Source organism: Medicago sativa, chromosome 1 (assembly GCF_051527215.1).
Source record: "Medicago sativa cultivar Bolivia chromosome 1, Bolivia_mono, whole genome shotgun sequence".
Classification (NCBI taxonomy): Eukaryota; Viridiplantae; Streptophyta; class Magnoliopsida; order Fabales; family Fabaceae; genus Medicago; species Medicago sativa.
In genome coordinates, this window is record NC_140749.1 from 53,327,849 (window position 1) to 53,338,792 (window position 10,944).

The following is a 10,944-nucleotide window of genomic DNA, read 5'->3' on the forward strand; positions in this document are numbered from 1 at the left end:
AGGCAAGCGGGCAACAAGCTGCGCCGCTAGGCCTTTTTAGATGGCAAAACCATTCCTCATAAACACAACATTTATAGACCTAAGAGACATGACATTACTATGCATGATCTTTTGAACTCTATGTAGAAGGTCAATTGAAGAAAGTAATTAAAATTGTATTGAAAAGTGAAATGAGTCAATTTTTTTGAGACAATTTTTTTTTGCAAATGACTCACTTGTTATAAGACGGAATGAGTAATTTATAAACTATTTTTTAGACAAGATATTTTCTAAGTCAAAATATTAGTAATTCCACTTCCAATTACTAGATAAAGTAGTGTGTTTTGACTTTGGAGCCTGCACAACTAGTTGATTTTGACTATAAAATGGAGTGTGTGCAGCTTTAATTATCCAAAAGTCCAATATAGAGGTGCAACGCATAGCTTCCTTTGCACATATGTGAGATATTGGGTTCAAGCTAAAAATTTGAGGGGGTTCAAGCATTACACTAACATAAAAAATAGGTGTAATTGTAAAAAGTGAGAGGGTTCATATGAACCCCCTGAAGTGCACGTAGCTCCGCCTATGCTCGCCTTGTAGCCAAGGGTTTTTAGACAAAGAAACAAATATAGATTTCTTCTACGCCTTTTCTTCAGTCACCAAGATAACATCCATAAGGGTACTAATTGATCTTGCTGCCATTCATAATTTAAAAATACACCAAATGGATGTTAAAACCGCTTTTTTAAAACGGTGAACTTGAAGAATAATTCTATATGGAACAACCTGAATGTTTTGTAGTCCATGGGCAAGAAACTAAGGTCTGTAAGTTAGATAAGTCTGCTTATGGTCTTAAAAAGTCCATGAGCAATGTCACGAAAAGTTTGACAACTTAATGATAAGAAATGAGTTTAAAAGTGAATGAAAGTGACAATGTTATTTGATAATAACATTTGCACAATCATATGTCTCTATGTAGACGACTTGCTCATATTTGGTTCAAACTTTCATGTTGTGAATGCTCTGTAATCATTGTTGTCTAACAATTTTGAGATGAAAGACCTCAGAGAAGATAATGTAACTATGAATATTAATTACCAGGTCAGAAAAGAGATTTTCCTTGGATCAATCTCACTACATTGAGAAGATCTTGAGGAAATATAAATACTTTGACTGCAAACATGCTTGCACACCATATGATCCAAGTGAAAAACTATTTAAGAACACTGGTGAAAGTGTGAGAGCATCATTGGTAACCTTAAGTATGCCATTGATTGCACTAGACCCGATATTGTCTGTGTCGTGGGAATGTTGTGCAGGTTTGTCAGTAGACCTAGTAATAATCATTGGAAAGCTATTGATAGGGTCTTAAGACTCCAAAATAGAACCATGAACCTTGGATTACATTATCAAAGATTTCTGCTGTCCTGGAAGAATACACAGATGCAGATTGGAACATCTTATAAGATGATTCCAAAGTGACCAGTGAATATATATTTAATATTTCTGAAAGAGTTGTTTCTTAGAAAATCTAAGAAACAAAATATATTGGCTCAGTCTACTTCATAGTCTGAGAAGATAGCACTAGCAACAGCTAGTGAGGAAGCAAGTTGGTTAACATGCTTGCTAGCAGAGATTCCCTTATGGGAAAACAATTGCCAGTTGTGTTGATTCATAGCGATAGTACCGTGGCTATTGCAAAAAATCGAGAACCGTTATTATAACGGTAAGATATGACGAATACGTCATAAGAACAGAATTGTTAGAGAGATACTCTACACATGGGCTGTAAGAGTGGATCATGAACACACTGATGAAAATTTAGCCGATCCTTTGACGAAAGGACTAGCTAGAGAGAAAGTCCATAACACATAAATTAAGATGGGACTAGTGCCTATGGAATCACTCATGATGGTAACCTAACCTAAATGACTGGAGATCCTAAGAAATAGGTTCAATGGGTAATAACAAGTCGTGAAGTGATATGAGGTGAACATGCTATAATAAATCATAAAAGGCATGATTCCTGAAGCGATAAGAGGTTGAGATAATAGAAACTCTTAATGAGATCTATACTCTATATGGAGTGGAGTACCTAGCTACAAGAGTACTCTTGATAGACTCACCTTTGTGAATGTGGAAGTGGGGGCAGCTTCCTACGGAATTCTATAGGCAAAATTCCTAGAGCGTTCACTAAACCGGGATTGACGTGCAAGCCTTCAATGCACGGGCTTTTTGATAATACACCTAAGAAAAGGTTGTGTGTGGTTTGATGTCAGAGATAGAGTTCAAGACTACGAGTCACTCTAGTAAAATCTGAATCTTATTCACTACGCAAAGGTTCAAGTCGTAGACACCTTTGCTTATGCACAATCTTAGAACGCAAAGGTTCAAGTCGTAAGACACCTTTGCTTATGCAATCTTAATAGAAACCTTTAAGCCATTTTTTAAATTCAAGTGGGGGATTGTTGGAACACATTTAAGTGTTATGGTGTGAATTAAAAAAATTCTCATGTCAACTTTCTCAATTAGTGCTCATTTATGAGGCGAGATCAAGCCATTGATTTTCTAACGGTCAACTAATCATAGCCGTTGGATTTGTAACTTATCTTTGGCTATTCACCTATAAATTGAGCTCCTCTCCCTCACTTCTTCTTACACCAAAAGTTCTCTTAAGTTGTCAAAGAACTTTTCTCTCTTCTCCCTCCTTTAGCTTTTGTTGACGAGCCATTCTTTTCCTCTTCCTCTTTTTCTGTCCCTTTGAATTTAAAGAGTGTTCTTAAGGCTATAGTCCCTTTGGTTTATAATGTCCCTTCGAAATTAAGAATGGTCTTAAGAACATAGTCCCTTCAGTAAATTTTGTCCCTTCGAAAATAAGAGTATTCTTAAGATCAAAGTCCCTTTCGAGATAAAGCGTCCCTTTGGAAAATAAGAATGATCTTAAGAATATAATCTCTGTTTTATTTTTTATGCCCTTGGAGAAGTTAGTGGTTAGAGTGGTGGAAACACCATATTAGAGTGGTCTTAGCACCATATTTGAAGGTGTATTTCTAGAATAGATCCTATAGTGCAATAGGACTTTGATACAGTTGTAGCTGGATTGTTTTATCCTGGGGGCATCGTAGTTGATAGTCTGCTTGCACAATTTTGGGCATTGCCACGAAACGACTTAAAGAGAGCGACCAAGTCCGCGACTCAGCCGAGTAATCTCTTTGGTGACAAAAAAATATTTTTAACTAATTTTGACTATTGTTTCAACGTGACTTAAGTTACCTTCGGTCACATTCCAAACACCAATGTAAGTTAACTCACGTTGATGTCAAAGCATTCCTTTTCAATTATTTTGCAATCTCTCTTTTTCCACTCGCCTCTTCCTATTGCACTGCTATTCCTTTTTCTTTTTTCTTTTTTTCCCTCGAAATTGAACTGCTATACCTGTCCCTCATATTAGTAAGTCATGGGCAATGACTTTGACTTGAAGGAGAAAGTTTTCAATTTTCTCATTTTTCATTTACTTCTCAACTACGTCATTTTCATTTACTTCTCAACTACATTATCATCAATCTTTCCTTGGATCCTAATTAGATGGCAAATAACATCACTCGTGGCATTAATATTTTCTGCGCCCATCGTACGCACCTATTTGGATTGAATAACTTATGGACGAAAATACAAACCGACGAAAAAGAGAGATTGCAAAATAATTGAAAAGGAATGCTTTGACACCAAGGTGAGTTAATTCACATTGGTGTTTGGAAGGTGATCGAACATGACTTAAGTCACGTAGGTTATAGTCCAACGTGACTTAACTCACGTGACTTAAATTATATGGAGGTATTCTGAAAAGTTTGGTTGGAAGTGAATAATTTTTTATGTGAGAAGAGCACTTTTCAATTTGTATAGACGTGCGATAAGACAATCAGCTTTGTGTTTCTTATGACTATATGGCTGAGCTCTCAGTTAATATTAGGACTGCCTTGTGCCTCTATTATGCTATTCATTAGGTCTACGATATTCAATTTCAGAATGACAATTCAAGCTTGATTTGAAAAGGGTTCTGGACTACTTTCAAAAGGATATAATGATGTCACGGAATTTGGGAGCATGACTTAGGATTGTAAACATTTCTGAAATTTGTTTTTTTACAAAATCTTATGTTGAGTTTATTAAGAAATAGAAGGATGAAGTTGCTCGCGCGTTGGTGCGGATAACTCCATTATCAACTAACTTCCGCATTTATGTTGATGTGCCGTCATATATTTACAACTTGATATCTAATGAAATGCTATAAGTTTGTTCATCTTCAAAAAAAACATAACAAGGTACAAATCGATTAAAATGTGTAACCAATAAGATAATAATTTTGATTATGGATGGCCAATATTGAAACACGTCTTCAACCCAAAGAACATTTAAAACATGTTTTTTATAAAATACTGTATAAAACATTTATAACATTTTGTAAAAAAAAAAAAAGAACATTTAAAACATAAAATTCAAATATACTGTATAAAAAATATAAATATAATGATGAATGCAATTTAGGCTGAAAGAAGGAAGAGGGCAGGGCCGTTCCCGACAATTCGGAGGTCTGATTATAGACTTGACAATTTTCATTTAAAAAGAATTGAAAGAAAAAAAAATCCAACAATATTCATAGTGATAGATGGTTAAGTTGTAGTTAAATATATGAGCACTGGTTTAAACATAACTTTTATCTACAAATAAATAGACCTTTACTTATGACCAATTCATAATTGAGAGCAAAATTGATATCTTCCAGACTTTTACCTGCTGTAAAATGACATTTAGTGACGAATTGCTAGTAATTCTTTTTTGACAAAAAAAAAAATACTAGTATTGATCGTTTTAAAAGAAGATAAAAGATTTGAATTATTTGTATATTAATATATTTTTTATTCAGAGATTTAAACTTTGACCTTTTAACTCATTTTATTCTTTCTTAATTCAAATTAGATTAATTATTCAATCTTCTGAAAGTCATTTCCCTAATTAGCGCTATCAAGTAATAGAAACTTTGTAGTGTACAAAAATGAATGGTGAGTTTGGTGCTTTTCTATAAAATGAGTTCCATTTTTTTTTTTTTTTATAGATTTGCTAAATTATTAAATGTATGCAAGTAAAATATGGGGATTTAATAATATTCTAAGGCCATCATTCCTTTAATTCAAGATAAGTAAAATATGAGGGTCCTCGTGAGCTTAGTTGGTAAGGACAATACATAATATACGTAAGTTTTGAGGTTCGAACCCCGGATACCAAAAAAAAAAAAAAAAGTAAAATGTGACTGTTATAAGTATCTTTATATTTCTTAAAAAAGGGGGGATTACTCACTTTAGTCCCTGAATGGGAAATGAGTAGTCACTTTAATCCCTGAATGCAGAGAAATTGCAAAACAATCCCTGAATGTAGACTCTGTTAGCCAATTCCAGGGACTAAAGTGACTAACGGAGTCTACGTTCGGGGACTAAATTGACTAACAGAGTCTGCATTCAAGGACTAAAGTGACTAACAGAATCTACATTCAGGGACTATTCTGCAATTGATCTACATTCAAGGACTAAAGTGACGACTCATTTCCTATTCAGGGACTAAACCGACTAATCTCCCTAAAATAATATATATAGTCCATTAGCACTAGGGGAATTAGTCATTTTAGTCCCTGAATGGGGAACGATTCGTCAATTTAGTCCCTGAATGCAGATAATATGCAAAACAGTCCCTGCATGGTCAATTTCAGGGACTAAAGTGACTAACGAAGTCTACATTCAGGGACTAAATTGACTAACGGAGTCTGCATTCAGGGACTAAATTGACTAACAAAGTCTACATTCAGGGACTATTTTGCAATTTATCTGTATTCAGGGACTAAATTGACGAATCGTTCCCCATTCAGGGACTAAAGTGACTAATTCCCCATTAGCACTACCAGAAGAGAATGTAGGGGAATTATTGCATGTGTCTCCCTTTAGATATTTTGCAATTTGATAAATGAGAGCCATTAGATTAATTAGATTGAACGGTTGAGATTTGGTGTATGTTTTTTGACTTACATATGGTGTCAACGGATTCTGACTATATATATATATATCCTTTAAGCATGTGTACAGTGATAAGTCACATATATTATCTATAAACATGAAACTATGGCAAAATGAAACAAGAAGCGTTTGTAGTCCAACGGTTAGGATAATTGCCTTCCAAGCAATAGACCCGGGTTCGACTCCCGGCAAACGCATTTTAATTGATTTTTGGCATATTCGCATTCATATATTAATCATCTGTATGCTCGTAATCTTGTTTTTTAAAAGCACTTCAAATTCTTTTTTCTCATTTTGCATTCTACTTTTTAGTTAGATTTCCCACAATAGTCTTCAAATCTTGATTTCTTTTACCAGATTTTGAAATCATATCGATAACAGTCTATTTTCACAACTCTAATTTACACCCTTCATGGTCATGTGTAGTGTAAGTCAAGATCTTCATATATTAATCAAAGATTAATTGAATATCAATTTAATCTGTATGTAAATCCCTAAAAAAAAAAAAAAAAAACTTTGTATGTACAATTAGGCTTAGAGAAATTTCATATTGATTCAATCGAATTTCTATCTTATTGCAAGTGTGTTATATATATTCTATGTAACATTTTTTATAGTACGTTTTCATCTTAAAATATCAATGAACCATTAATTATTTTTCTCATTAATATACTTTTATTTATCATATCTCCATCCACCTAACTATTTCACTAACTTTAATTAATAAAAATCATGCAAAAAAACAATTAATAAGTGAAATATGTTTTATCATAAAAATGAACACAACTCAAATGAGACACTGATAATAAAATAAAGAGAATAACAATTTACAATTTCATCGATTCCTTTAGAATTTGCTACACAAATTTAGAAAAAGATTTTTAAAAAATGGAGAGGACTATATTCAACTCTCTTCTAGAGAGTAAGGGTATAAATTCTATCGACGGGGCGAAAATGTTTTTTTTAGGTTGGGGTGTGGGGGGAGGCATGGAAGTTGATGATGAGGTTCTTTGCTTGGGAGGAGGATTTGATGAGGGAGTGTAGTGAACAACTAACTACTTTTGTTTTTCGAGTTGCCATTACTGACAAGTGGATTCGGCAACTTCATCCGTCAAATTCATTTATTGTAACGGTGCTTACCATCAGTTGATATTGGGCAATAACCATGGTGTCTCAATCAATCCTTGTTTCTTTAATGTTCCAACAGTTCCTCTTGAGGTTAATATTTTTGTTTGGCGTTTGTTTCTTAACCACATCCCAACGAAGGATAATTGGGGGGGGGGGGGGGGGGGGGGGGGGGGGGGGGATTCCGAACAACAATCACAAATGCATATGAGGTTGTGGTATAAATGAAGATGTTGACCATTTATTTGTCAGCAGTGACTTTTTTGACAATATTTGGTCGCTTGTGTTACATTGGCTCGTTTTGATTCAGCGCATCCTACTTCTATCGTGACACATTATGATCAGTTTTGTTGCTTATGAGGGTTTTCAGAAAAGGTCGGCTTCTGTTTCGGATAATTTGGCTTTGTCGTGTTTGGGTTATTTGGAAAGAATAATCATATTTTTCAGCATAAGGAAGACAACATTCAATCTTTACGTGAACAATTAAGCTTTAGTTGTATTTGTGGTTTAAAGCGAATTATGTTTATTTCGCTGTTGATTACCATTTTTGGCAGCTAAATACCATCATTGCTTAAAAAAAATTGATCGTTGTTTTCCTTCTAGTTTTTTTTTGTTGGTGGTTCTTGGTGTAAACTGTAATTTTGTAATCTTTCCCAAGTTTTTCCAGGCACTTCTTGTGCGGGATATATTTGTTTGGCTTCGATAATATATTTGATTTTAGTTTCTTCAAAAACAAAATTGAGTAACACGTTGTTTAAATTGACGGAACATTACGAAGGAGAGCGGAATAGAACATAATGTAACATTAGCTCATTCGTTTTACTCGCTGTATAGAGTCTACTTTAATTCATTGCTTATTTTTTTTGTTAAGTATCCTAGTGACAAGAAATTTACTTTTATAAAGTGAATATATGGGGTGTTTGAGATTCAAACTCTGACTCCTACATATATTATGCAATGTCCCTGTTAACTAAGTTATACTTATAGTACTAATTTATTGCTTATTAATTTTGGTAGGCAATGGTAGTGGGGAGATTTGGACCTTTGGAGCTTGTAGTTATCTTGCGTGCTTAGCTTGGTGATTGCATTTTTGCATCTTCAGTATATTTTTAAACCTAGTACTAGTACACACCTTGTACTTTGGTTTAGAGTCTTTAATAAAGCTCATTCGTTGTCCACCACTCTTCCTAATAGCATGTTCCATGTCTAATACCTAGTTAATTTGCTCTTATGTAATATTATTTATCCCACCCAACGTTTCACATGCTAGGATTACAAAAAAGTGGATGTTTCTGACTTTTTTCCTTCTATTTTTCTCTCACTTTTCTCGGTTGTGCTTACTGCACTTTCTACTTTTCCATTTTCAAAATACTTCTTACCAATTGCGTGTTCCTAATTTGTAGCTAAAATGACCCCATTAAGTTATTAATTTACACCAATTACACCAATAACGGTATAACATCGTGTGTAGAACATGTTCTCTCTCATCCTCATAACGTTAATTTCTATGTAGTCAACAAAAACCCGCATTCACGCATACGGACATCGAGAATCCCTTGATCTCAGTCAATCTCACAATTTTAATCTGTAAAATCGAATTCAAATCTGCCTTTATTATGAACCGTTTGATCAATCCAGTTTGGGAGTGATTTAGGGTAAAAAAAAATTTATCCGCAATCATCCATCTAATTGTTTTCTTCTTCTCATTCATTTAAATAAGTGATTTTCATATCTATTTAGTTTTTTTCGTGATTTCGTTTTCTTAGTGCCACATAAATTTGTTTGTCATCTTTGTGCAGTGTTTTTTGTCTTTCTTGTTTTGTTACTGTTTTTTTTTTCAATATCCAGTATAAATTCAATCAACGACTCTTGTGTCGTCGACGTCACATATTTGGAGGCATGTATATTATGAACACTTGAATATAGTCATATTTGTAAGTTTATGTACTCTGTCATTTTATGTTATTAACATAGATGTTGTGAGTTTGTTCTCATATTTACCCTTTTTGTTTTTAGCAAATTTTGTATTGTATCAATGTACTCTTAATTTGAATGAATATCTTTTATTTTAGTCCAAAAAAAATAATCGTGCGTAGAGATTGATATCCATCTCATTTAACTCGATCTGCCTAAGCTCACATGTTGAATGTATTAGAATTGTCCATTTACAAATGATAACAAGTTGTGGTAGGTTGATTTTGGTCATTCCATGTTGATATGTGGTTAAACAGGTTCATCTGCAGGCTAAATATTATAAATATAATCTAGTATTATAAAAATTTCGTATTTTAAGGAAAACAACAGCAACTAAGCCTTATCCCACTAAATGAGCTCGACTAAATGAATCAAACGACTTTTTAGTATTTTATCAAAAATCTTTTCTTTCTTCAACTAATTTATCTCTAGATCTTTCCTAATAGTTTCTCTTATCGTTTTTCTATGTTCACCCCTACCTCTAGTGATGTGACTCATCTACTGTTCTAACTACAGAATCCACAAGTCTTCTCTCTACATGCACAAATCACCCAAGTCTAGTTTCTACCATCTTTTCTACCATAGGTCCTACCCAAACACACACTCTCTCTCTCTCACCCAAGTCTATATTACTATTAGTCCATGAAAATTTGAGTCAATTTTACTACGTTTGATTTTATTTTAATCTGATTAAAATCTAAGAAACATGCACTTGTTCTTGCAAATCAAACTTTTTGAGCCTGGAAACTACACTTCAATTTTTGTTGAGTCCGACTCATCAAGTAGTCTTTTTTGTTTTGGTTTTTTGAATGCGGTGGATTAGTGGGAATTAACTATTAAAGAATGAGCAATTAACTACTTTTTTAAGTTTTGACATGACTATATTTTGTCTATCTAAAAAACAATTAACTAACCTAATTTTTCAAAGACAAGACAAGATTTAGTACGTTGGATCTTTTGAATGGTGAAGATTCTTTCAACGGCAGTAACTTTAGGAAAATATGACTAGTTAATCTGAATCTTAAATAAGGTATCAGGACATGTTTCTTTACTAAAACACTTTTTTTTTTTAAAAGATTCTTTACGAAAACACTTGTAAGGTTGGAAATGAGTCGAGTCGAACCAAACTCGATAATATATGGTTCAGCTCAAAGCTCGACTCGAGTTTGACACGAGCCATTTTTTAACTTGAGTTTGACTCATTTAAAATTCGCAAGCAATTCAGTTTGGCTCGTTAGGTTCATCTCCGTACTAGATCAATGGGATGAACAAAAATTATATTTAAATTTTCTACTAATAGCCACAGTCACTACACAACATAGGAACTAATAGCCAGTCACCACACAACATTAGAAATGCAAATTGATTGGTGAGTATTAGGTTTTTGTTTTCCTTCGTTGTTTACAAGCAAACAATGTTGGGCATAATGTGCTATTATATGTTTCTCTTCTTTTGCTATTTGGTATTGTATACTTCAACTAGAGCACACGTGTTGCTGCTACTTTTAAGGTTAAATACTTGTACACAAAAAAAAAAAGTTAAATAGTTAATCAACTTCTACATTTTATTTACTAGTTAAATTGTTAACTTAATACTTGTTAAATAAATACTTGTTAAATTGTTGCTGCTACTTCAACATACATCAATACGAGAATACTAAAATTTAGAATTTAAAATATAAAGTCAATTATATAAATTTCAAAATGAAAAAAATTAAGTATTACTATCTTGAAAAATGATCATGCAATTCAAGTGTGGCAGTTCCTAGTGATGTTTAACCATAAAACAGAATACAAGAAGAGAG

At 33.3% G+C, this 10,944-nt stretch overlaps 1 non-coding gene across 1 annotated transcript; it reads left to right on the plus strand.

The window, feature by feature from the left end:
• Nucleotides 1-6,166: 6,166 nt before the first annotated feature.
• TRNAG-UCC (transfer RNA glycine (anticodon UCC)) lies at nt 6,167-6,238 on the plus strand. The gene has a single exon. It is a non-coding gene; the product is annotated as a tRNA-Gly (tRNA).
• The last annotated feature ends 4,706 nt before the right edge of the window (nt 6,239-10,944 follow it).